Consider the following 24,633-nt stretch of genomic DNA (forward strand, 5'->3'; position numbering starts at 1 on the left):
CGAAGATTACCGAGGTCTACCGATTCAGCTCTAGCGAGCTCAGGTGTTACTAAAAGTTAGACGAATAAGATTGAGTAAAGCAAAGTCCTCTCCGTACAGATCACGAAGGCCCTTGGAGGGGTGGAAGGTAAAGGCTTTCACTATCCGTAACCTCGGCACTTGATGGGTTAGAGTGGTTAGCTTTGCCTCCAGGAATTAACCTGGTATTCAATTTTGGTAAATAAGATTGAGTGGAGCTGTTAAATGTAGGAAAGATCATAATATGAAAATAAAATTGGATTCCAAGAGAACAAATTGGGGCAAATATTCATTTATAGAAAGAGAAATCATTGGGGACTGGGAAAATTTATCAAGAGATATCGATAAATTCCAAATTATTTGAAATCATTTAAGAAAAGACTAGATAAACAATTGGGCGACAGCCCTAAATGCAGTTAAATTATGATTGATTGATTGATTGATTGATTGATTAAAAATTAAACATACAGTCGATGAATGTCATGTATATTAAACAAAATGTCCAGCCCCTTGGCTAAATGCTCAATGGTACTGGCCTTGGTTCATAAGATCATGGGTTCGATTTCCAGCCGGGCCGGGGATTTGAGCAGAGTTTGTTTACCTAATTCCTCTGGCTTGATGGCTGAGGGGGAGACCTAGCCAAATACTTTAATACACCAATACCGGACAGCTCTATCTCAACAGCATTGAGTGGAGTGCGAACAGCGACGGTGGTGACATCTAGCGTGTTGGTGTGAACTGCATACTTGTCTATGCTACAGTTGAGAGGAATGCACTACACTCCTTGGAAATAGTTTTGTTAAAATGATTGAATAATCATAATAATTAAGAATGAAATTTTGAAATATGAAATGCCTCCTTTACAAACCTCTAAAGGAGCATTATGTTAGCCGTGCCTTGCGCTGTCTTAAAAGTTATAAAGCAGATTTTCTTTGAGGCTCCACCCAGCCTCTGGGGGAAATATTTAACAACTACTCTATCATCTTCTTTCTAGCCTTTTCTCAATTACCTAGTGCAGGATTTTGTACGGACTTAGCCTAGTTTTCCGGCCGGATGCCTTTCCTAACAGCAATCATATGTGGAGGGATATATATACCGTACTCACTACTGCGTGTTTCTGTAGTTGTTTTTCGTATGATGTGTTATATATACTAGAAGACGCGAATGAATAAGAACACAAAACCATAGCCCTCGATCTACAGGAATTAACAGACGCAATTAAAATCTCCGCCTCAGCTGGGAATCGTACCAGGGCCCTCTGAATCGAAGGTCAGTACGCTGACCATTCCGTAGTGGTGATTATTTTAAGAGGAAGTACAACTGGCAATCCATCCTCTATTAACACTAATCAGAAGGGAAATGAAAGTGGTCCAACACTCCGAAGATTTTTTTTCGCTATTTGTTTTACGTCGCACCGACACAGATAGGTCTTATGGCGACGATGGGATAGGAAAGGCCTAGGAATAGGAAGAGAGCGGCCGTGGCCTTAATTAAGGTACAGCCCCAGCATTTGCCTGATGTGAAAATGAGAAACCACGGAAAACCATCTTCAGGCCTGCCGACAGTGGGGCTCGAACCCAATATCTCCCGAATACCGGATACCGACCGCACTTAAGCGACTGCAGCTATCGAGCTCCGTCTCCGAAGAATTAAGGTATCATAAAAAGGTGAGGAGGGGGGGGGGCACGAAGCGCTAACCTTTCAGCCAAAGCACCAGAGGAGGCAGATAACTTAACAACATCCACGATTTATTAAGATTTTGGGAAAGAGAAGCTGTAATTAAGGAACAGGAATTCTGGTCCATTATTTTGACTTCTTCGGTACGGTCGATCTTCCCGAACTGTACAGGGGAACTCACCTCACGCTGCTATCTCGCTTTTGCTGTACTTTAATTTTCTGTTTTACCTCTGAAGACAGAAATACATAATATAGTCTATATAACACATATTGGTGTTACGTGAGTGAACTACGATGTTCCTGACAAGGAAGAAGTGTTCAGAATTTCCTAAAGTCTCTTTCACAGATTTATGCATGAAGAATTACCATACTCCTGTATTAAATTAGTTGGACTGGTGCTCAAGCCTATGCCAATAATACACTGAAATAATCTTCTTACGCCGTGCTGAGTGACTCAGACGTTTGATGCGGTGGCCTTCTGATCCAAGCTTGGCAGGTTCAATCCTGGCTCATTCCGGTGGTATTTGAAGGTGCTCAAATACGTCAGCCTTGTGTAAGTACTCGTAGATTTACTGACATGAAAAATAATTTCTGCGGGACTATATTCCGGCACCTCGGCGTCTCCGAAAACCGTAAAGTAGTTAGTGGGACGTAAAGAAATTTATTATTATTATTATTATTATTATTATTATTATTATTATTATTACCGGGCGAGTTGGCTGTGCGGTTAGGCGCGCGCAGCTGTGAGCATGCATCCGGGAGATAGTGGGTTCGAACCCCACTGTCGGCAGCCCTGAAGATGGTTTCCTTTCACACCAGGAAAATGGTGGGTCTGTACCTTAATTAAGGCCACGGCCGCTTCCTTCCCATTCCTAGGCCTTTCCTATCCCATCGTCGCCATAAGACCTATCTGTGTCGTTGCGACGTAAAACAAATAGAAAATATTTTCTTACAGTAAAAAGGTGACTGGATTCATGGTCTTCAATTTTCAATTTCAAGACTACCGTGATAACCATTACGCCACAGGCCAACAAGTTTTCGATTGTGAAATTTATGGTACTGATTAACAATTTGGACCCTCAAAATTCAGTATACTAGAGTTCCATATTTGTTAATATTATTGGTTTTAAGTCCCACTAACATTTCAGTAGAGTATTTGATTGATTTTCTTAATATAAGGGGCGTAGAATGTAACCACAACACAGATGCGAGGTCATTACTTTTAATATTTGCGGTCCTTATCAGTTCACATGCCCATTATCTTGCTGGTTAATTTGTTCAGCGCATAACACTTTTCTTGAAATATAACTGCAATGTAAGACTATTTAATGACAAACACTGATACATTATAAACAACACGGCAGTGCGTCAAGAATCATACAGACAGCAATATGTCATTGAAGAGTTGGTCACACCAAGCCATGTAGATAGCAGCACTATCGACTTTCTCGCTGAAAACAGCAAGCTGTCCGGTATTGTCATATTAAAGTATTTGACCTAGCTCAACACGGGAAAAAACAGGCCAATATTCATTCGATTGTTAAATATGCTACAAACGTTGTTGAAAAATTCTGCACATATCCCAGTATTGGCATGCTTCCTAGCAATCAGAAGCAACTGCAATAATGTCAAAATTCTAATTATAACATTTTAAATTAAATTTCCCGCCTTTTTAACAATATATCACTGTTTCCCTTATAAGTTCCAAGTTTATAAGAATTTTCGTACTTTTCCTTTTTTAAAGTGTATATCAAACTCCCACCTACAAAATGAACTTCAATCACTAACATAGATTGTGATTTAGATATTTTTGTCGAGTTTTTATTCCGCGCACCTGAAAATACTAAAAATAAATACTTTATATAAAATCTAATATAAATCCCATTGACCTGAATGAGGTACAGATTGTAGTACAACACTATGGGAGGGAACCCTGAAAAAAATCGTTATTATCCGTGAAACAGTAAGAGAGTTATGAAGGAAACCGTGATGTTTTGTTAAAAAGCCGGGAAATTTTATTTTAAAATGTTATAATTAGAATTTTGACATTGTTGCAGTTGCTTCTGATTGCTAGGAAGCATGCCAATACTGGGATATGTGCAGAATTTTTCAACGTTTGTAGCATATTTAACAATCGAATGAATATTGGCCTGTTTTTTCCCGTGTTGAGCTAGGTCTCCCCCCTTAATACACACATCTTGATTTACACAAAACACATCACAGTAGCAACCACCATGGAAACTCATAACGGTGAATTAATGCCTCCACGTAAGGTTGGAGTCAGGAAGGGCATCCGGCCGTAAAACTGAGCTTAATTCATACTACTGCCGACCATATGTAATTGGTAAAATGGCCAGGGAAGGAAACTTACTGAACAATATATGTAAATCAAATATGGAAATCATACTACACTGAGTAGGTTTTAGGTTCACACGTTCATTTTCATGTTCATGATGTATGACATTGCGTGCCTTCAGAGAAGTTGACATAAATAATAGTTGACAGTTGTTGCCAAGACACGAACGAAGACTTGAATTCAAGCGGTGATTCTCAAGGCAAACTTCTATACTTTGATTTGGAATCTTTGAGAAAAAATCTGCTTTACAAAGGCAAATTGTATCACAGTCTGGTGTCACGCGAAGGGATAAAAAAAATTCATACGCGTATACTTGTCACTAAAAATAAATCCCATAAATATTTATTTCTATTTACAACACTAGCTGTTACCCTCAGCTTCACTCGCGAGGATTTCGTAATATGATAAAAATTACTTGTTCCTCGGTACTGCACTAAGACATTATCTGTAAATCCCTGAAGTATAAAAACTCACCGAAAAATTGCATTTCATTTACCCCAGAACCTCTGTGTAAACATCGTTTGTACATTGCCCTTTGGGGCTAAGATGACCAGGCTACTGGCAGACCTAAATCTGGAACACGGGACATGGAACTCTGTGTGAGAAACCGTCCTCTTTTATGTCGGGGAAAAAAAAAAAGTTTTCTTTATTTCTAAAGGAGATTCCAAATACCAAATTTCACGTCTGTAACATCTTAGTTTTTGAGATATAAGTGTCGTGATAAAGAGAATTCAACTCCTCCTTCACTTATTTGCAATCTCCAGCTTAAGTTGATTTTCCGAAAACAAAAAGTACGTGTTCTTTTATTTTCAAAGGAGACTGCAAATGCCAATTTTCACGTCTGTAACATGTTACGTTTAAGATATATAATGTAGATATTCTCATTATAAAATCTGCCCCACTCCTTGGACGAGTGGTCAGCGTTCAGGTCTTCGGTTCACAGGGTTCCGGATTCGATTCCGGGTATTTAATTCTAAGTCTTAGTTTTAAATGATTTTGTTTCGCGTTAAACTTTGCCCAGATTGTCTGGGAAGTAGTCGATCCTTTCAAACAAATAATACAAGTCAGTCATAATTGTATGTAGTTACGGGTCGCGATATATATACAATGTATTGTACACCATTCAGACTGTCGCTGGAACTGTCGACAATCAGCCTAGTGACCTCGAAAGCTGTGCATTCATAACTAATCTCCGTCATTTGGATATTTCTTTTTTCACCCCTTCTCAATCGCCATGCCGACGGAGGCTGAACTTGGACTTAAAACGGCATCCGGAGTGTCACAGTCCAACTCATTCTCAACATTTATAATGAAACCAGGAATGTGGAAATATATTGGTCATGCAAACAAATTAAATTGTATTCTGTTAACCTTGGAGGCAACCAAGCACAGTGGTAAAATTGATCCACGGTGTCCTCTGCCTGTCGTAAGAGGCGGCAGAAAGGGGCACCAAGGGCGCTCACTTTTTTTTTTGCCGGGCTGAGTGGCTCAGACGGTTAAGGCGCTGGCCTTCTAACCCCAACTTGGCAGGTTCGATCCTGGCTCAGTCCGGTGGTATTTGAAGGTGCTCAAATACGACAGCCTCGTGTCGGTAGATTTACTGGCACGTAAAAGAACTCCTGCGGGACTAAATTCCGGCACCTCGGCGTCTCCGAAGACCGTAAAAAGTAGTTAGTGGGACGTAAAGCAAATAACATTATTATTATTATTATTATTATTATTATTATTATTATTATTATTATTTTGCTAATTTGCTTTACGTTGCAGCGACACAGATAGGTCTTATGGCGACGTTCGGACAGGAAAGGCCTAACAAGGGAAAGGAAGTGGGCGTGGCCTTAATTAAGGTACAGCCCCAGCATTTGCCGGGTGTGAAAATGGGAAACCACGGAAAACCATCTTCAAGGCTGCCGACAGTGGGGTTCGAACCCACTATCTCCCGGATGCGAGCTCACAGCTGCGTGCCCCTGACCGCACGGCCAACTCGCCCGGTGTCTCTCAACTTAGGATCGTGAGTTGGCGACCATGGTTTCCCTAACTGAGTCTGGAATTACTCCCATGTATGTCAGGTGCTAACACCCATCTTTCCTATCCGACCTCTCATGGCTAACTCTTGTTCTCTTCCGATATCGACGGTATTAGAGCATTCGAGGCCTAGAGTCTTTCATTTTCACGCCCTTCGTGGCTCTTGTCTTTCTTTAGCCGATATCTTCATTCATGGAGGTGATGAACCTCTTCTATTTTCCTTCCTATTGGTGTTAAGAGGAAATGGTTGTCCAGCTGTACTTTCTTGTAAAATAATAACCACCACCACTACTCCACAACACATAAACCACCACAGAAACACACAATAGCGAGTACATCCTCTCCACATAGGATTGGCGTCAGGAAGGGCTTTCGGTCGTAAAACTGGGCCACATTCATATCAACTGCCGATTCCAATAAATTTGGATTAAGACCAGGAAGGAAAAAGAACTACAACATTGCCTTTTACAACGCTTAGCACAGTGCAAAATTTGTATTTAATATTTAATTTAGCATGCAGTACAGGCCTATAGATGACTTCCAGCGTTGTTGTTGTTGATGATGATGATGATGCTTGTTGTTTAAAGGGACCTAACATCTAAGGTCATCGGCCCATCTGCCGTTGATTAGCAAGACAAGCTTCTATACTTCGATTTGAAATCTTAATTTTGAAAAAGTTCTCCTTTACAAAGGTAGATTGAATCATAATCTGGTGTCACATAAAGGGCTACAAATTTCGTACACGTATACTCCTTGAAAACTTGCAACCTGTTTTCAAGTCGATGACCGGGTCAGTTATGGAGTGAATGAAGCCCCCATCTAGCGGCGAGGATAGGAATTGTGCCGACTGCCGAAGCCTGTCGCACTCCTCTGGGGCAATGATTGACTGACAGATGAAATGAAATGATACGGAGAGTGTTGCTGGAATGAAAGATGGCAGGGAAAACAGGAGTACCAGGAGAAAAACCTGTCCTGCCTCCGCTTTGTCCAGCATAAATCTCACATGGAGTGACCGGGGTTTGAACCACGGAACCCAACGCTGAGAGGCCGACGCGCTGCCGCCAGAGCCACGGAGGCTCGCGTATACTCCTTTACAAAAATTCAAATGAGTCACTGTCTCGCAGACAACTGATAGTCTTGAAGTATAAGCTATATTAATTTTAACATTCTAATTAGTACGTTAAAACTGTGTTATTGCTAATTTAATTACAGTAATACCCCACGCTTATTATGAAACCATGAATGTGCATATATATTGGTTATACAAACAACTAACATACTGTTCTATTAACAATTTTGGATTAAAACAAACAAAAAATGGTATTAAAGCGCTACGGCTATGGAGCCAAGCTCTGCATTCCGGAGACGGGTGGGCTCGAACCCCACCGTCAGCTATTCTGAGAAGGGTCTTCTGTGGGTTCCTATTTTTACTTGCAGACAAATGAAGGAACAGTTCCTATTTATAGACGATTCCTTCCACCTCGTTACTCATCTCCATTCTGTTCATCCTCATTAGCACATCAAGATCTTATGTATCAACACAAATAATAATTTTAAGACTTCAGTGATCAGCTTGCCAGAATGTGTTATTTTATGACTTAATAGACTTAATTTGATGTTTCGCTGTAGATTTTAATGAGTCATACGCTAGTTTCCCATAGTTTTTATTCTATTGCTCTTTTAATATTTTAGTGTTAATGGTTTAGTACTGATGGCATTAGTATTTGCTGTAAGGTAATAATAATTTTATCTTAATATATGTGCTGAATTGGTGGATCTTTTGCATTTGCGTTTGTACATGTTTAGTGACGTCAATACGGAACCAAAATGAAATTTTGAATATGTAGTCCCTTTTTCCTCTCAAACGCTAGCAAAGCAAAGTCACCTCCGTTCAGGCCAAGAAGGCCCTTGGAGGGGTGGAAGGTAAAGGCTTCCACTATAAGTAGGGCCTAACCTCGGCACTTGATGGGGTAGAGTGGTTAGCTCTACGCCCGGCCGCCTTTACCCCCTGGAATTAACCTGGTACTCATTTGTGGTGTAGGCTGAGTGAACCTCAGGGCCATGTGCACCTCCGGAAATGGAAATCTTATTTCTTAAATTTTACGATTCGAACCCACGTCCTTCCGGGCGAACTGAGCACGCCTTTACCGCCTCCGCCAGGCAACCCCTCCCCTCAAACGTTACTGTACCATATTTCTAAAACCCCTAAAAATACAACTGTTAAAATCCTTTATCTTACCCGTTCTAGACTTCTGCGACACTGTACTTACGGTCATATCTCAAGACAGTGATAAGATGCTCGGAGTTTAAACATCTGTATCCCATTTATATTTAAGCTGCGATATGATTCTCACATTTCACCTTATTATAGGGAGTTGTCATGGCTTCGTGTGCATGAGAGTCGCAGTCTCCACATATTCTCCCTTCTGCATGGAGTTCTAAATTCAGGTGTACCGAATTACCTTTCATCAAACTTTAATTACCTCTCCTCCAATCATAACCACGGTACACGATCTGGCTCCTCTTTAACGATAGTCTATCTCTATCACTCCAGTGCTTACAACCGCTCCTTTGTAGTTACTGCCGCTAGGTTGTGGAATACCCTCCCTGTTAACAATAGAGATTTGCGTTCTCGTAGAAGATTTAAGATTGATTGCCGAAATTACTTGCTGAATACTTCCAGCTGACTTATATGACGAGTGAAGTGTGAATGAGTGCGTGAATGAGCATATTTTCATAAAAATTATAAATGTATTTGCTAGTTATAGGTTTTTACTGTATTTCCTTGGCTGAATGGTCAGCGTTGAGGCCTTAGGTTCAGAGGGTGCCGGATTCGATTCCCGACCGGGTTGGGGATTTTAATCTCGTCTGATTAAATCTTCTGGCTCGGGGATTGAGTATTTGTGTTTATCCCAACATTTCCATATTCAGACAACACATCATACTGCCAACCACCACAGAAAGGCTCAATATGATTACATCCCTCAATAGAAGGTTGGTGTCAGGAAGGGCACCCGGTCGTAAAACAGGGCCAAATCCGCATGTGCGGCACAGTTCGCACCCGCGACCCCACGGACGTGGGAAAAGCAGTGGAAAAGGACTGTATTGCCTTCTTTTGTTGTTACTATTGTTAGTTTTATAATTATCTTCATTTACAGTACATTGTCATGTTGTACATTCTATAATTATTATTTCTATTATTACTTTCTCTATATTCGCTATTGTCTGTATATAATTAAAATGATTTGTTGTATTTTTTAAAATTGCATTTCTCTTTAATAATTTGTTTAATGTTTTGGTTAAGTGTTAAGTGAGTCCTAACTTCGCCACGAATAAACACTCTTACTTACTTACTTACTTACTTACTTACATTTTTATATACGTATTTCACACTTTATTTCATAAAATCCCGGCCGCTAGACATGGCGCATGGACAATAGAACGGTTGTTGTGTCCTTACGACTGAAGTTCACCTAGCAAGCTATCCATTATACAGTAATTTATTATGCTTTCTCTCGGGTGAAATGAAGTAGTAAGATGCCATTGTCCATTGTCAAGCTACGTCTAAGAGATCGCTGGTGGGTTGTACTTACCGGCAGAAGTTGAAGTGTGCGCTGGGTGTTTCACTCGCGGTAGATGAGCACTGACAGTCGAGCGAGGAGTGTACTGTGAGACACTCGGCTAGTGAGTGTGGCTGGCTCACCAGCTCAAGAGCTCCCTCCATCCAGCTGGCACACTTTCATCTCTGATGGCCCACTTCCCAGACGATGACCCGCCTTGCACTACACATCATCGCATCATCATATTCACCCGCTTAACTCCTTGCCACTGTTGCATTCTGTAATAGCTTCATTTTGCCCTTTTCTTTTTCGGATAATACTTATATATTACTCTGATTACAACTTATCCTCTCAAGCCAGAAGTAGTGTACAGCCCACTCTGATTCGTTCACGTACTAGAAAAAAGGATCGCTGACAAATCTGATATTTAGAGTTTCGAAATCTCGCTCAGATAGGTCCTACGTAAACATCACGCTTTATTCAAATATTCGCCACGAACCTACTACGCTGGCGTAGCATGGGGAGAGGTGATACTCCCACGTGGCGCGTCGCAGGTGGCGGATAGTAGGCTCCTAACCGGCTTGCCGGCGGACTTGAGGGAAATAACATACCTTTCGCGGACCAAGCACACAACCCCCTGTGGGTGGAGGACCCAGACGAAGAATACACCCACGGTATCCCCTGCCTGTCGTAAGAGGCGACTAAAGGGGGCGACCAAGGGATGATTAAATTAAAACCATGAAACTACTTGTGATTAGTATCACCACGCGGGGAACACTATGTACAAAATAGGTTTGTGATTAGTAGCAAAAGAGTACGGTGCCGGCTTTTATAGTACCTGTGATTAGTAGCACTATATGAGCGACACCATGGTTCTGGCTTGCCTATGATTAGTACCCACTATACGAGGAACACCACGGGATAGCGCGAGACCCCGTGATGAACACCATAGGTTTGCGTTGCCTGTAAATGGCGCTGCAATGTGCGAAACATCATAGGTCTCTATTACATGTGCGAATTTCATTACCTGTGAGTAGTACCATACTGTGTAGAATACGCTACTCTTGATTAGTACCGCAACATGACAAATACCATGGTTCTACTTTCCTAGCGATAAGTACCATTATGAGGGGCCGATGACTTGGATTTTAGATCCCTTTCGACTAAAAGCATAATCGATTATGCTATAGACGCAGTCCCTTGGTCAGTAATACTATTATTTCACGTCAGTTTCTGTGAATGTGAGGCATTGGGGGTCGGATCCACTGATTGTTTTAAATTCATATCCATCCATTCATTCTTCGTCCTTACGTTTTGAATTCTGGTCAGTGGAGGATTTTGGACTTTTAATTTGTCATTCCATTTCGTCTCATTTCGTACCAGTACGGGCCGATGTCCTAGATGTTAGGCCTCTTTAAACAAGTAGCATAATGAAATATTCTCCTTTTCTCCCCTAAGTGTTTAGCCTGTTGGCTGGTTGGATTCTCAAAAAGCACCCCCATATGATACAGGGAAATCCACAGAAACCGCTGATGGTGCTATAATGAGATGTACATGGCCCGAAAAATACTTAAGACTGACGCGGAATTCATCCTCGTTAATGAACGAGAGAATTGCCCGTCACAGGAAATGCTGGAAACCGTAATTTCGATGCACCAATATGTTGTTGTCTTGTTGTCGCATGTCTGCGAGTGCGCATCTCCCGAGTACGTCGCTGTGTCATTATGTGTGAGTGATTGAGAGGAACAGACGTGTTTTGTAACCAGTTGAATTGAACACAAAATGGCGCTCACGATAAAACAGCGCGTGTTCATTGTTGAGTGTTATGCGAAGCACGATTCGTAGACAATCTGTGCGGAACTGTTTGCGAAAGAGTTTAAGAATGGGAGCGTTTTGGCACAACCTCCAGCAAAGTCTGCAATTGCAAAATTTACAGGGAAAATGGCGTGAATCGGGCTCTATAGCGAATGAAAACAGTAACTATTCGAAGAGAGTTCGAACACCAGAAAACATTGCTCGAGTGAAGGAAAGCCTGGAACGAAGTCGGACGAAATCTCAACGCCGTTTATCTGTGCAAGTGGGAAATAAGAGATCGTCTTGTCGAAACATGATTAAAAAAAAAAAAAAAAAAAAAAAAAAAAAAAAAAAAAAAAAAAAAAAAAAAAAAGCCCTGCATCTGTATCCTTACAAATTTACTGTTGTGCATGTGTTAAAGCGTCCTTCGCGTGTTGAGTTTTGGCGGTGGTTTCTGGGTGAAGTGGAGTCAGGACTTTTGGATCCTCAGTTTTTCATTTCTTCAGACGAGGCCATTTCCAGCATCTTCTGTGATCATTAACGAGGGTCAATCCCGCGGTATAGGGACTGCCTCTTATCCGGAGGCCCAGGGTTCGATTCCCCGCCGGGTCAGGGATTTTTACCTGGAAAATGAAATTGCGAATGGCTTTTATTGCCAGGAGTGTCCAAGGACAAGTTCGGCTCACCAGGTGCAGGTCTTTTTATTTGACGCCAGTAGGCGACCTGCGCGTCGTGATGAGGATGAAATGGTGATGAAGACAATACATACACCCAGCCCCCGTGCCAGCGAAATTAACCAATGATGGTTAAAATTCCTGACCCTGCTGGGAGTCGAACCCAGTATCCCTGTGACCAAAGGCCAGCACGCTAACCATTTTACCTGGATCTGAGGGCTGGTTCGAGATCCACGAGATCCACTCAGCCTATGTGGTTACAATTGAGGAGCTATTGACGGCGAGAAGGCGACTTAGGTCTAGAAAAAAAAAAAAAAAAAAAAGCCAAGATGATTCGTTGTGCTGACCACACGACACCTCGTAATCTGCAGGCCTTCCGGCTGAACAGCGGTCGCTTGGTAGGCCAAGGTACTTCGGGGCTGTTGCGCCATGGGGTTTGGTTTGGTTTGGTTGCTGGAATGAAAAATGACAAGGAAATTCGGAGTACCCGGAGAAAAACCTGTCCCGCCTCAGCTTTGTCCAGCACAAATCTCACATGGAGTGACGAGGATTTGAACCACGGAATCCAGCGGTGAGGTAGTTTGTCATCGCTTTCCTCACTGGGCACCCTTAAAAAAAAAAAAAAAAAAAAAAAAACATACAGACGCACGAATCGTGCTCCGAATGTCATTTCATTACTAAGCCGAGGATAGTTTCTAAAAAGCCTATTTCTTCCTGTAACTGTTAAATGGTCCGCCTCTGTGGTGTAGTGGTTAGTGTGATTAGTTGCCACCCTCGGAGGCCCGGGTTCGATTCCCGGCTCTGTCCCGAAATTTGAGACGTGGTACGAGGGCTGGAACGGGGCCCACTCAGCCTCGGCAGTTCGAGTAGAGGAGGAGGGGGTGGGGTCGATTCCCACCTCAGCTATCCTGGAAGTGGTTTTCCGTAGTTTCCCACTTCTCCTCCACGCAAATGCCGGGATGGTATCTAACCTAAGGCCACGGCCGCTTCCTTCCCTCTTCCTTGTCTATCCTTTCCAATCTTCCCATCCCCCCTCCACAAGTGAGGCAGACTGGGCAAGGTATTGGTCCTCCTCCCAGTTGTATCTCCCCGACCCAAAGTCTCACGCATCAGTACACTGCCCTTGAGGCGGTCGAGGTGGAATCCCTCACAGAGTCCTAGAGTAAAACCAACCCCGAAGGATAAACGGATTAAGAAGGAACTGTTAAAAATGGGAAGTAGGCCTAATGTTTTTTTTTTTTTTGCTAGTTGTTTTACGTCGCACCGACACAGATAGGTCTTACGGCGACGATGGGACAGGAAAGGGCTAGGAGTGGGAAGGAAGCGGCCGTGGCCTTAATTAAGGTACAGCCCCAGCATTTGCCTGGTGTGAAAATGGGAAACCACGGAAAACCATTTTCAGGGCTGCCGACAGTGGGGTTCGAACCTACTATCTCCCGAATAGGAAGTAATGTTTATAATCTGTCTTAGGTCGAATTATGACAAATCCCACTGTCAGCAGCCCTAAAGATGGTATTCCGCGGTTTCCCATTTTCAACGCAGGCAAGTGTACCTTATCAAAGCCACGGCCGCTTCTTTCTCCCTCTTAACCCTTTCCTATCCCATCGTCACCTTAAGACCTGTCTGTATCTATGCGACGTAAAACAAATTGTACCATTTCAAGAATCTATCGCTATCGGTTTCCTTGTGGTGTTTTTTGGTAGATTTAGATCGAAAAGCAGCGTGTTTTCTACGAGACCGTCTTGGCACGAACCTAGTATTATACGAGACTCCTTTCTAATGGGAAGTTTTAAGTATTCCTTGTTATCGTCAGTAATCCGCATTTTGTTTCGAGTGAGATTAACGTTAACAATGGTTTCATCAACATATGTAATGGGTCCTCTTGTTTTCCTCACGTTTTGTCATTTTATATAAAAATTCATTCCTTTTTGCTACGATATAAGTGCGCTCCATTCAAAACGTTCTACTAGAAGCGTTCGTTATGTACTGGAACCTAATGTCACGCATAATTTTCCAAAGAGACATAGACTAATTTCAAGATTGTCTGGCTCCATGGCTAAATGGTTAGCGTTTTGGTCTTTGGTCCCGTTCTCTACCGTGTTATTTTTTCCCTGCTTTGAATTTTAGTACCGATTATTTTGTTTATGGGCATAAAGTGTTATAAACTCTAAAATATCGCCTTATCCTAATTTGAAGTAACCTGACCCTAATATATTAAGTATTCCCCTTCAATTAACATATTGAGTTAGTTTAGTCATACCTTTCAGTTTCTTTACATTTTTATTATGCCCTAGGGTGCTTTTGTGCTTCAACAGTTCACTTTTTCTGGCATTTAATATTGTCACAACTCATGCATGCACTTAGCTTTAAAGTTATGTTCTTGGGGAACTGGCTAACCCCAACATTAATTTTCTTTCAACCATTTAGAACATGGTTAAGATAATAGGATGTACATACTGGGGACATGATTAGCTCACAGACTTAGCTTCTGGCTTCCCACCCGGACCGCAGATTACCCATCAGTCTTGAATTCAAACTGTATAGGCCTATCCATACTGTGACCTTTTCTACTTTTTAAAAACATTATTCGAACTTAATCGTCTACTAATGAACATACCGCTTAGTCAAACATCTCGTCTCCTTACTTCTAAGTCTTCCCAGCCCCAACTTCGTAATATTTTCGTAACGCTACCCTTTTGTCGGAAATCACCCAGAACAAATCTAGCTGCTTTTATTTGTATTTTTTTTTTGTCCGGCTCCATGGCTAAATGGTTAGCGTGCTGGCCTTTGGTCCAGAGTGCCCCGGGTTCGATTCCCGGTCGGGTCGGGGATTTTAACCTTAATTGGTTAAATCCAATGGCTCGAGGGCTGTGTGTGTGTGTGTGTGTGTGTGTGTGTGTGTGTGTGTGGCATATTCAGCATTAGAAATCATCCTAGGTAAGGCCCTCATCTTCAGGCATGCAGGTCGCCTAATAGGCCGTCTACGAGAAAAAGACACACACCAGGCCTCTGCGGAGGTCATACGCCATTATTGTTATTTGCATTTTTTTTTTTTTTTCCATTCTTGAATCAAGTAATCCTGGTGAGCGTTCCATATACTGGAACTATAATTGTGGTCTTACCAGAGACTAACTCGCCCTCTCCTTTACATTCTTACTGAAAATGAAAACCTACAACCTGTTTTCCAGTCATTGACCGGGTCAGGGATATATGAATGAATCATATATAGGCTATTATTACGATAGGGTCGCCACTCCCAAAGTGATATATTAATGAATGATAGATGCTACGAAATGAGAATGGAGAGTGTTTCTGGAATGAAAGATGACAGGGAAAACCGGAGTACCCGGAGAAAAAACTGTCCCGCCTCCGCTTTGTCCAGCACAAATCTCACATGGAATGACCGGGATTTGAACCACGGTATCCAGCGGTGAGAGGCCGACGCGCTGCCGTCTGAGCCACGGAGGCTCCTTACATTCTTACTAAAACCCCTAAAAGCTCGCATAACCGTGCGAATGTCAGAGCTTTCGTCTCCCAAGACAGGAAGCATTTTGATTTTAGTCATTCACTAGTTTGGGTAGATGTAAGTCCTATTCAGAATATTCTCGACTAAACTCGTTATTTTAGTGCGTTGCAGTTTCAAACCGGCGCAAATTTTGAATCTGAAAAACTGATCACGTTTTTAACGGTATCTTAAATGGGATTGAAACTGAAATTATGTTCAACAGCTGACAAGGTTAATTTAAACTCTACCGGGCGAGTTGGCCGTGCGCGTAGAGGCGCGCGGCTGTGAGCTTGCATCCGGGAGATAGTAGGTTCGAATCCCACTATCGGCAGCCCTGAAGATGGTTTTCCGTGGTTTCCCATTTTCACACCATTCCAACTCCTAGGCCTTTCCTATCCCACGTCGCCATAAGACCTATCTGTGTCGGTGCGACGTAAAGCCCCTAGCAAAAAAAAAAAAAAATTAAACTCTGCAACGGCTGCCTGATCATATTTCATTGAAGGGAATGCTTGAGTTAATTTAGTCAAACTTTCGTTTCTTTCCATTTTTATCATGCCCTAGGGCGTTTTTGTCCTTCGACAGTTCACTTCTAATGGTGTTTAATGTGGGGGGGTTCACTCAGCTTCGGGAGGTCAACTGAGTAGAGGGGGTTCGATTCCCTCCTCATCCATTCTCGAAGTGGTTTTCCGTGGTTTCCTAACTTAAGGACGAGGTCAGTTCTTTCCTTGTTCCTTGTCTGTCCCTTCCAAATCTTCACATCCTACAACAAGGCTTCTCTTCAGCATAGCAGATGAGGCCGCCTGGGGGAGGTACTGCCCCTCCTCCCCAGTTGTATCCCAGACCAAATGTCTCACGCTCCACGACACTGCCTATTAGGCAGTAGAGATGGGATCCTTCACTGAGTCCAGGGAAAGACCAGCCCTGGAAGGTAAACTGATTAAATAATAATAATAATAATAATAATATCAATCAATCAAAACTGATCTGCATTTAGGGCAGTCGCCCAGGTGGCAGATTCCCTATCTGTTGTTTTCCTGGCCTTTTCTTAAATGATTTCAATGAGATTGGAAAATTATTGAACATCTTCCTTGGTAAATTATTCCAGTCCCTAACTCCCCTTCCTATAAATGAATATTTGCCCCAATTTATCCTCTTGAATTCCAACTTTAGCTTCATATTGTGATCTTTCCTACTTTTAAAGACGCCACTCAAACTTATTTGTCTACTAATGTCATTCCACGCCATCTCTCCAGACAGCCCGGAACATACGTCTTAGTCGAGCAGCTAGTCTCCTTTCTCTCAAGTCTTCCCAATCCACACTTTGCAAGATTTTTGTAACGCTACCCTTTTGTCGGAAATCACCCAGGACAAATCGAGCTTTTTTTGGAATTTTTCCAGTTCTTGAATAAAGTAATCCTGGTGAGGGTCCCATACACTGGGGTCTTACCAGAGACCTACATGCCTTCTCCTTTATATCCTTTCCACAACCCCTAAACACCCTCATAACCATGTGCAGAGATCTGTATCCTTTATTTACAATCCCATTTATGTGATTACCCCAATATAGATCTTTCCTTTTATTAACACCTAAGTACTTACAATGATCCCCAAAATTAACCTTCACCCCATCAACGCAGTAATTAAAACAGGGATGACTTTTCCTATTTGTGAAACTAACAACCTGACTTTTAACCCCGTTTATCATCATGCCATTGACTGCTGTCCATATCACATTATTATCAAGGTCATGTTGCAGTTGCTCACAATCTTGTAACTTATTTATTACTCTATACAGAATAACATCAGCCGCAAAAAGCCTTACCTCTGATTCCACTCCTTCACTCAAATCATTTATATATATTACAAAAAAAAGTCCAATAATACTGCCTTGAGGAATTCCCCTCTTAAATATTACAGGGTCTGATAAAGCTTCGCCTACTCTAATTCTCTGAGAAATTCTAGAAATATAGCAACCCATTCAGTCAATAATAATAATAATAATAATAATAATAATAATAATAATAATAATAATAATAATAATAATAATACGTAGCCTATATACAGAAAAGTTTCAGGAAGTTGTTTAAAAAGTGCATTAATGCTGATATGTTTATACATTTACCAATTAGGAACTTTTTACCAATGAGTACCCATGATCTGAACATTTTGTTGAAAATTCCCTACACCAAATTCACGAGTAAAAGTACTTGCGTGTTGGGAAAAATCGCGATCAAAATATTTTTGTTAGGTCTATTCTTAACGGGTCTATTAATAGAACACTTTGTGTGATTTTCACGTAAAATATTTCCTGTTTATATCCCTAGACCATCCCGTAGTTTTAGAAGCCTTTCACACACATTACTAACAGAAACGAGTGGTCTACCTACGTTGCGTTTTCGTATTCACTTTAGAAATAGGGATGGATACGACATACCAGTTCTTTCGTATCATAATTCAATGGTTTACAATTTATCCCAAGTAAACAAACAGCAGCAATTAAATAGAATATAAATACGACACCGAAGTTAAACATCCATTGATTTCTTCTTGAAATACACCACTATAATCTCATGTTTAAAGGAAATCGCCAAACTAATACACTAAAAAATACCTTATGGTGCACTACACTGTTTAAAAAGCACACTCGGCAGTGACAGTACAGCTCCTTATAGTAGTTTATTTTCACCGTCCATGTACTACTAATGCTACTAAATGTTTTCATTCCTCCCCTGAAGGGAGAGGCGGGCCTCCTAGACCGTGACGCCGTTTCTCAGGCCAGGATTTTTGTATCGGAGAAGGTGAGAGGGTTGGCAGCCGTGGCCTATACTAGAAACTGTCCCGGCATTTGCCTTAGTGTAGGAGAATGGAAAACCTCGGAAAACCATTCTCAGGACAGCCGACGGTGGGGACCAGCCCTTCTCCGTCTCCCGAATACAAAGGCCTACGGCAGAGACGTCAACACCCCTCCTCTGCTCGGTTGGCCGGTCGCAGTGCAGAGCTGTCGTACCACGGAACTGCCGTGGCCACTTGTGGGCGAGACCCACTCTGCGTCTGCTGGCCGCCCTCCCTGTGGCTGTCCGCTAGCGGTCGTAGGAATTACTTGCTGTCTCTTACCTCTTCCATTGAAAGGGAGATATTCAAATACTAGGTGTCAAGACTCTATCAACTCTACGGTGGGACGTATAACCATTGTGTGAAGATCATTGCTCATTCTAAGAATGTGACGATGAATTTCAATCTCCTTTTCCTGAAAGTGTTTGGAATTTTGTTTCAGAATTCCGATATAACTCGTGTGATATCCTTTTTCTTTAAAACCCAAATTCCTTGTATGCAAACTGGACCGAATATTACCTTTGTTTTGCTCTTTCGTTTCGGCCCAACCTTGACAATCTTTGCGGTATTTTTTTTGTTTTTTTTAGCCTTCTCTGCTTTCACTCTCTGCCAGAATCTTTTCGTTGTTTCGCCTACTTCTTTTTGTTCTTCTGCAAATGATCTCTCTTTTTTCACTAGTGTTTCCCCAGTCTCCTTTAAATCACGGATCTTTTTGACGAGTTGTCTGAATCGCTTTCTGTCCATGAAGTAATCTTTCGGAACCCTCATCTTAAAGTCCAACTTCATTTCACGAAATCATTTCAGTTCTGTCTTCCTCTTACTGTCCATCCTCAACAAGTGTCCTTTGAACTGTAACCTTCTCCTCCTTATTCATTTAACCACTCCTTCTGTGTTCTTTGATACGATTCTTAGTATTCGGGTGATAGTGAATTCGAACCCCACTGTCGGCAACCTTGAAGATGGTTTTCCCTGGTTTCCCATTTTCACACCAGGCAAATGCTGGGGCTGTACCTTAAGGCCACGGCAGCTTCCTTCCCGCTCCTACTAGCCCCTTCCTGTCCTATTGTCGCCATAAGACCTATCTGTGTCGGTGCTACATAAAGCAACTTGAAAAAGAAAAGATACAATTCTTTGTTACATTTGAATCTCCTCATTCCATTTTTTACATTAGGACCTAGAATTCTTCTTAGCATTTGTCTTTCTCTTTTCCGGACATCTTCAAGACCACCTTTTCCAATCATATCCACCGTTTCTGCTGCATACAGGAAGTCAGATTTAACAACGTTGTCTAGATTCTTCAATTTAGCCCCAAAAGAGAAACCCTTTTTGTTGTAAGTGTTCCTTGTCAGTTGAAATGCAATTTCCACTCCTTAATGGCGTTCTTTTCCGAACCATTCTCTTGTAAAGTTTCTCCAAATACTTCAAGCTCTTAAAACTCTCCTTATTTTTTCGTCTCCTAACATCATCAGCTCAGGGGGCCTCTTTAATGCTGGTCATGAATGCTATCTTCTCAAAAGAAATTTTAAACCCAGTCTTCTTTGCTGTGCATCTGAAATTCTTCAATCGCGTCAGTCTGTTTCCTCTCACTTTTTCCTAATACTCCTTCATCCTTTCGGTGTGTTTTTTCTTTCTCTACTCAGACCAATTTGACCCGTTTTGTTTTCCCTTTTTTATAGGAATCCTTCCATATTAAACACAGTATTTCTAAAAATAACTCTTTAATTGTTTTCTATTATTTCGTTCCAAATATTTGACTCCTTGAATTCAGGCTGTTCTCGACTTTTCTTCCCAAAATAATTTGAATATTTTAAAACAATATTTGTTTACCTTCATCTTCAAGATGAAAATCCTCAGCCTGTTTCCAATCACTCGACCGGATCAGAAGTGGAATGAATGAAGCCCCCATCTAGTGGCTAAAGTAGGAATTGTGCCGGCTACTGAATCAATCAATCAATCAATCAATACTGATCTGTCGCACTACTCTAGAGCAATGACTAATGACTGACGGATAAAGTGATACTGGAGTGTGTTTCTGGAATGAAAGATGACAAGGAAAACCGCAGATTACCCGGAGAAAAATCTGTGCCGACTTCGCTTTGTCCAGCACCGGGATTTGAACCACGGAACCCAGCGGTGAGTGGCCGGTGCGCTGCCGCCTGAGCCACGGAGGCCAAAAAACTAAGTATTTTTTCTTATTGTTACCATTATGTTTTAGATGTTCTGATAAATTTAATTCTTCTTCTCATTATTATTATTATTATTATTATTATTATTATTATTATTATTATTATTATTATTATTATTATTATTATTATTTTGATCTCTGCCAGTGCATCGTGTGACTTGTACAATCGCAGTGTGTTTCCAATTCAAACCAATATTTTTGAGAATTTTGGACAACCTTTTCCATCTTAGATTATCAATAACTTTACAGCAGTTACATAAAGAGATTTAATTTTGAACGAGTTACTGGTAAGTTGAAGATAAATAACTCGTTAGTATCCGTAGTCCCACTTCCGTCAACTGTCACTCTTCCATTCATGTAACAGACCTTGACGATACATCTTAAGTGCACGAGGCATGAAACGCCGCTCATTTGCGCTAACTTATTTCTTATTCCCCTTTTTACTGCTCCATTCTTGTGGTCGACTTACTTTTATGAGTCAGCTTTACTCCCACAGGCCTCCTTCGGACCCAGCTTGATGAGAACTGTCAACTCATGGTAAATTTCCCTCTGTTGGCACTATAAATACGTATATTCTGTTATTGATAACAAATAATGTGGGAAAGTTCTATGTCTTATAAATGGCGTGAATTCCTGCCCCAGTAATCGGGAGATAGTGGGTTCGAGCCCCACTGTCAGCAACCCTGAAGATGGTTTTCCGTGGTTTCCCATTTTCACACCAGGCAAATGCCAGGGCTGTACCTTAAGGCCACGGCCGCTTCCTTCCAATAGGGAACATGCATGATCCGGGGTTTTAATTAAAAATATGCTAATCTGATACAAAATTGCATGCAGAATTCAAAAATGTGATCAGAATGTACAAATAATAACTCCAAACATGATAAACATCTACGAAAATGTCATGTCACGCAAGTACGCGATCTCATTGGCCTGACGTCATCGTACAGGTTGACTGAATTAGCAGACGAAATAACACGTAGTGTGCTGTGAGAAGCAGGATACACTTCGCGTATTTCTACTTTACGTTAGTGTCTAGTATGGTTAAATTCGAGGTCTATACATTGGATAATAATCTGAGTGGTATATTTTAGACTTAAAATGAATCCTGCGCAGACAGTGAGGCAGAAACTTATAAATGGTGTAGAGTTCCGATGTGCAATAGCACATCGCATACCATCCCAAACAAATTGTTTATAAACGTTCCAGAGACGCTAAAACTACGGAGAAATGGATTTTGGCGAGCTGGAGAAATGCTGGTGATATATCGGAAAAGTCTACAGTTTATTTTTTTGAAGATTTTAACGTAAGATGAATTTGTTTCAATTTTCAAATCACTTTTCCATGTCAGCTGTTCTAGTGGTAAAACTTTACATTTTAATGTATGATGCTTTATTTGAATGCTTCAATTACATCTTGGAATATGAAAGTAATAAACGGTGCATTAAATAATGCTGATTATTAAAGTATTCTCCAAACCTAACCTATGTTTGGGGTGATCCATGTCAAGATAATAAATCAAAGGGGTTATGAACCATTTTGACAGCTCTAATTCTACCAATATATCTTGGCATGGGACAGTTATGTATGTCTTTATTGAAGAGCTTAATTGGTAAAGAAATTTAGGCTATATCTAAATACCCTATAACGTAACAAAGAATAGGCGTATACATCATGAAAGGAAACGACGTAAATTTAACAAATGTATAACTCTACACAAAACCAATGCTTGTCTGTTGGAGTCTTATAAGTTAACAATGCTCAATTATAATAATTATCATAATATTAATGAAAGAAATAACATAATTGCACACAGGTGAAAATAGTGATGTAGGTGTTTAAAATATAATCCAACTTAGCCTAAGTTTTAGGTTATACAAGCCAAGTCAATAAACCGAAGGGTAAAAATATCGCGCGAGTTGGCCGTGCGGTTAGGAGTGCGCAGCTGCGAGCTCGCATCCGGGAGATAGTGGGTTTTGAACCCCACTGCCGGCAGCCCTGAAGATGGTTTTCCGTGGTTTCCCATTTTCAAACCAGGCAAATGCTGAGGCTGTACCTAAGGCCACGGCCGCTTTGTTCCCATTCCTAGGCCTTTCCTGTCCCATCGTCGCCATTATGTGACGGTGTGACGTAAAGCAAACAGCAAAAAGAAAAAAATTAAAGTCACAGCACCCAAAGACATTCCTGTATTGAGCGACTAAAATGTCACCAGGACACTTTTCTTTCCTGATATGCTCAGCTTGTTAAAAGCCAAATGTAATTAATGTTACTGGCTTCACGCCCCGCTAACTACTTCTACGATTTTCGGAGACGCCGATGTGCAGGAATTTAGTCCTGCAGGAGTTATTTTACGTGCCAGTAAATCTACCGACACGAGGCTGACGTATTTGAGCACCTTCAACTACCACCGGACTGAACCAGGATCGAACCTGCCAAGTTGGGGTCAGAAGGCCAGCACCTCAACAGTCTGAACCACTCAGCCCGACTTGTGAAAACTAGATGAAGTCATATTTACCTTTATCATGTTTAACTTTTTCCCTCCACAAAGATATTTAATTCTCTTTCATGGGACCCGGAAGTGGTAGGCCAGTTGTCTCAACCATAAATATATATTTTTTGGGGAATGATAGATTATAGCCCTATAGTACTATGATCTTTCTTTCTTTCCTTCTTTCTTTCTTTCTTAATCAGTTTATCCTTCAGGGTTGGTTTTCTCTCGGACTCAGCGAGGGATTTCACCTCTACCACTTCAAGGGCAGTGTCCTGGAACGTGAGACTTTGAGTATGGTGATGAAACTGGTGAGGAGGGCCATTACCTCCTACTCAGTTGACCTCCCGAGGCTGAGTAGACCCCGTTCCAGCCCTCGTACTATTTGTTTTCAACTTTCATGGCAGAGCCGGGAATCGAAACCGGGCCTCCGGGAGTGGCACACATTAACCACTACACCACAGAAGCGGACTAGTACTATAATGCTACCTATATGTTTATGTTAGTGCTGAAATCCGATTTCTTACTTTACTAATGCTGAAAGCCCGAAAATGTAATATTATTCTTTAATAGGGGAATCAGTCTAGAAGGAAATGTTGAAAGTGATGTGATATCTATCCAGGTTCAGTTGTTATCCTAATACTATGGGTTAAGTACATTGCACGTATATAAAAGATGCCACTTACAAACTTGTTTTTTATCCGCGAAATTCTGCGGCCACAAAAGTCACTATTTTTCAAGAATGATGACATCTACACATGATAGATTGTCTGATTGTGCTGTTTTGAACCTTCCTTCTGTCATGTTGAAGTTATTCGCGATCATGAATAATAAACAATCGGCTTTTAGCAACGGCTGATGCACAACGGCTGGTAGAGCTCCATGCGGTACTGGATCGTGACGTCACAGCGCGCCGCTTACGTCAGAGGCCGTTTCACTCGCCTTGCGGAAAGGCACTATTAAATATTTTTTTAATGGTAGAAAACAAGGCAACATACCACAATGTAATACGTTTACATACTATTTCATTTGTGTACTTTTCAAAGAAAATATTTTTGAAAATGATGCATGTTCCCAATTCCTAGGTCTTTCCTATCGTCGCCATAAGACCAATCTGTGTCGGTGCGACGTAAAGCAAATAGCAAAAAAACAAACAAAAACAAAAAACTCCTGCGTACATCGCACAACAGGTTTTATTGTTTACTACGTCGGTACACCATAAAATCTGTCCGGTTCCGTGACTAAATGGTTAGCGTGCTGGCCTTTGGTCACAGGGGCCCCGGGTTCGATTCCCGACAGAGTCGGGAATTTTAACCATAATTGGTTAATTTCGCTGACACGGGGCTGGGTGTATGTGTCGTCTTAATCATAATTTCATCCTCATTGCGTCGCGCAGGTCTCCTACGGGAGTCAAATAAAAAAGACCTACATCTGGCGAACCGAACTCATTCATACCACAAAGTCCTTATCAATATGCAACACGCCTTATATTTTGCTGTTGATACTGAGTTTGGAATTCATC

At 41.4% G+C, this 24,633-nt stretch overlaps 2 protein-coding genes across 2 annotated transcripts in view; one reads left to right on the forward strand and one right to left on the reverse strand.

Annotated features, from left to right (window-relative positions):
• The window catches only part of LOC136883526 (uncharacterized), a 104,669-nt gene extending 94,926 nt beyond the window's left edge, over positions 1 to 9,743 (reverse strand). Inside the window, exon 1 of the mRNA XM_067155891.2 lies at positions 9,670 to 9,743. The gene's annotated coding sequence lies outside the window, so the exon portion shown is untranslated. The remainder of the gene's footprint in view (positions 1 to 9,669) is intronic.
• Positions 1 to 24,633, forward strand: part of LOC136883527 (uncharacterized) — a 483,493-nt gene that overhangs the window by 45,300 nt on the left and 413,560 nt on the right. The window lies entirely within an intron of this gene.

Source organism: Anabrus simplex, chromosome 11 (genome assembly GCF_040414725.1).
Source record: "Anabrus simplex isolate iqAnaSimp1 chromosome 11, ASM4041472v1, whole genome shotgun sequence".
Classification (NCBI taxonomy): Eukaryota; Metazoa; Arthropoda; class Insecta; order Orthoptera; family Tettigoniidae; genus Anabrus; species Anabrus simplex.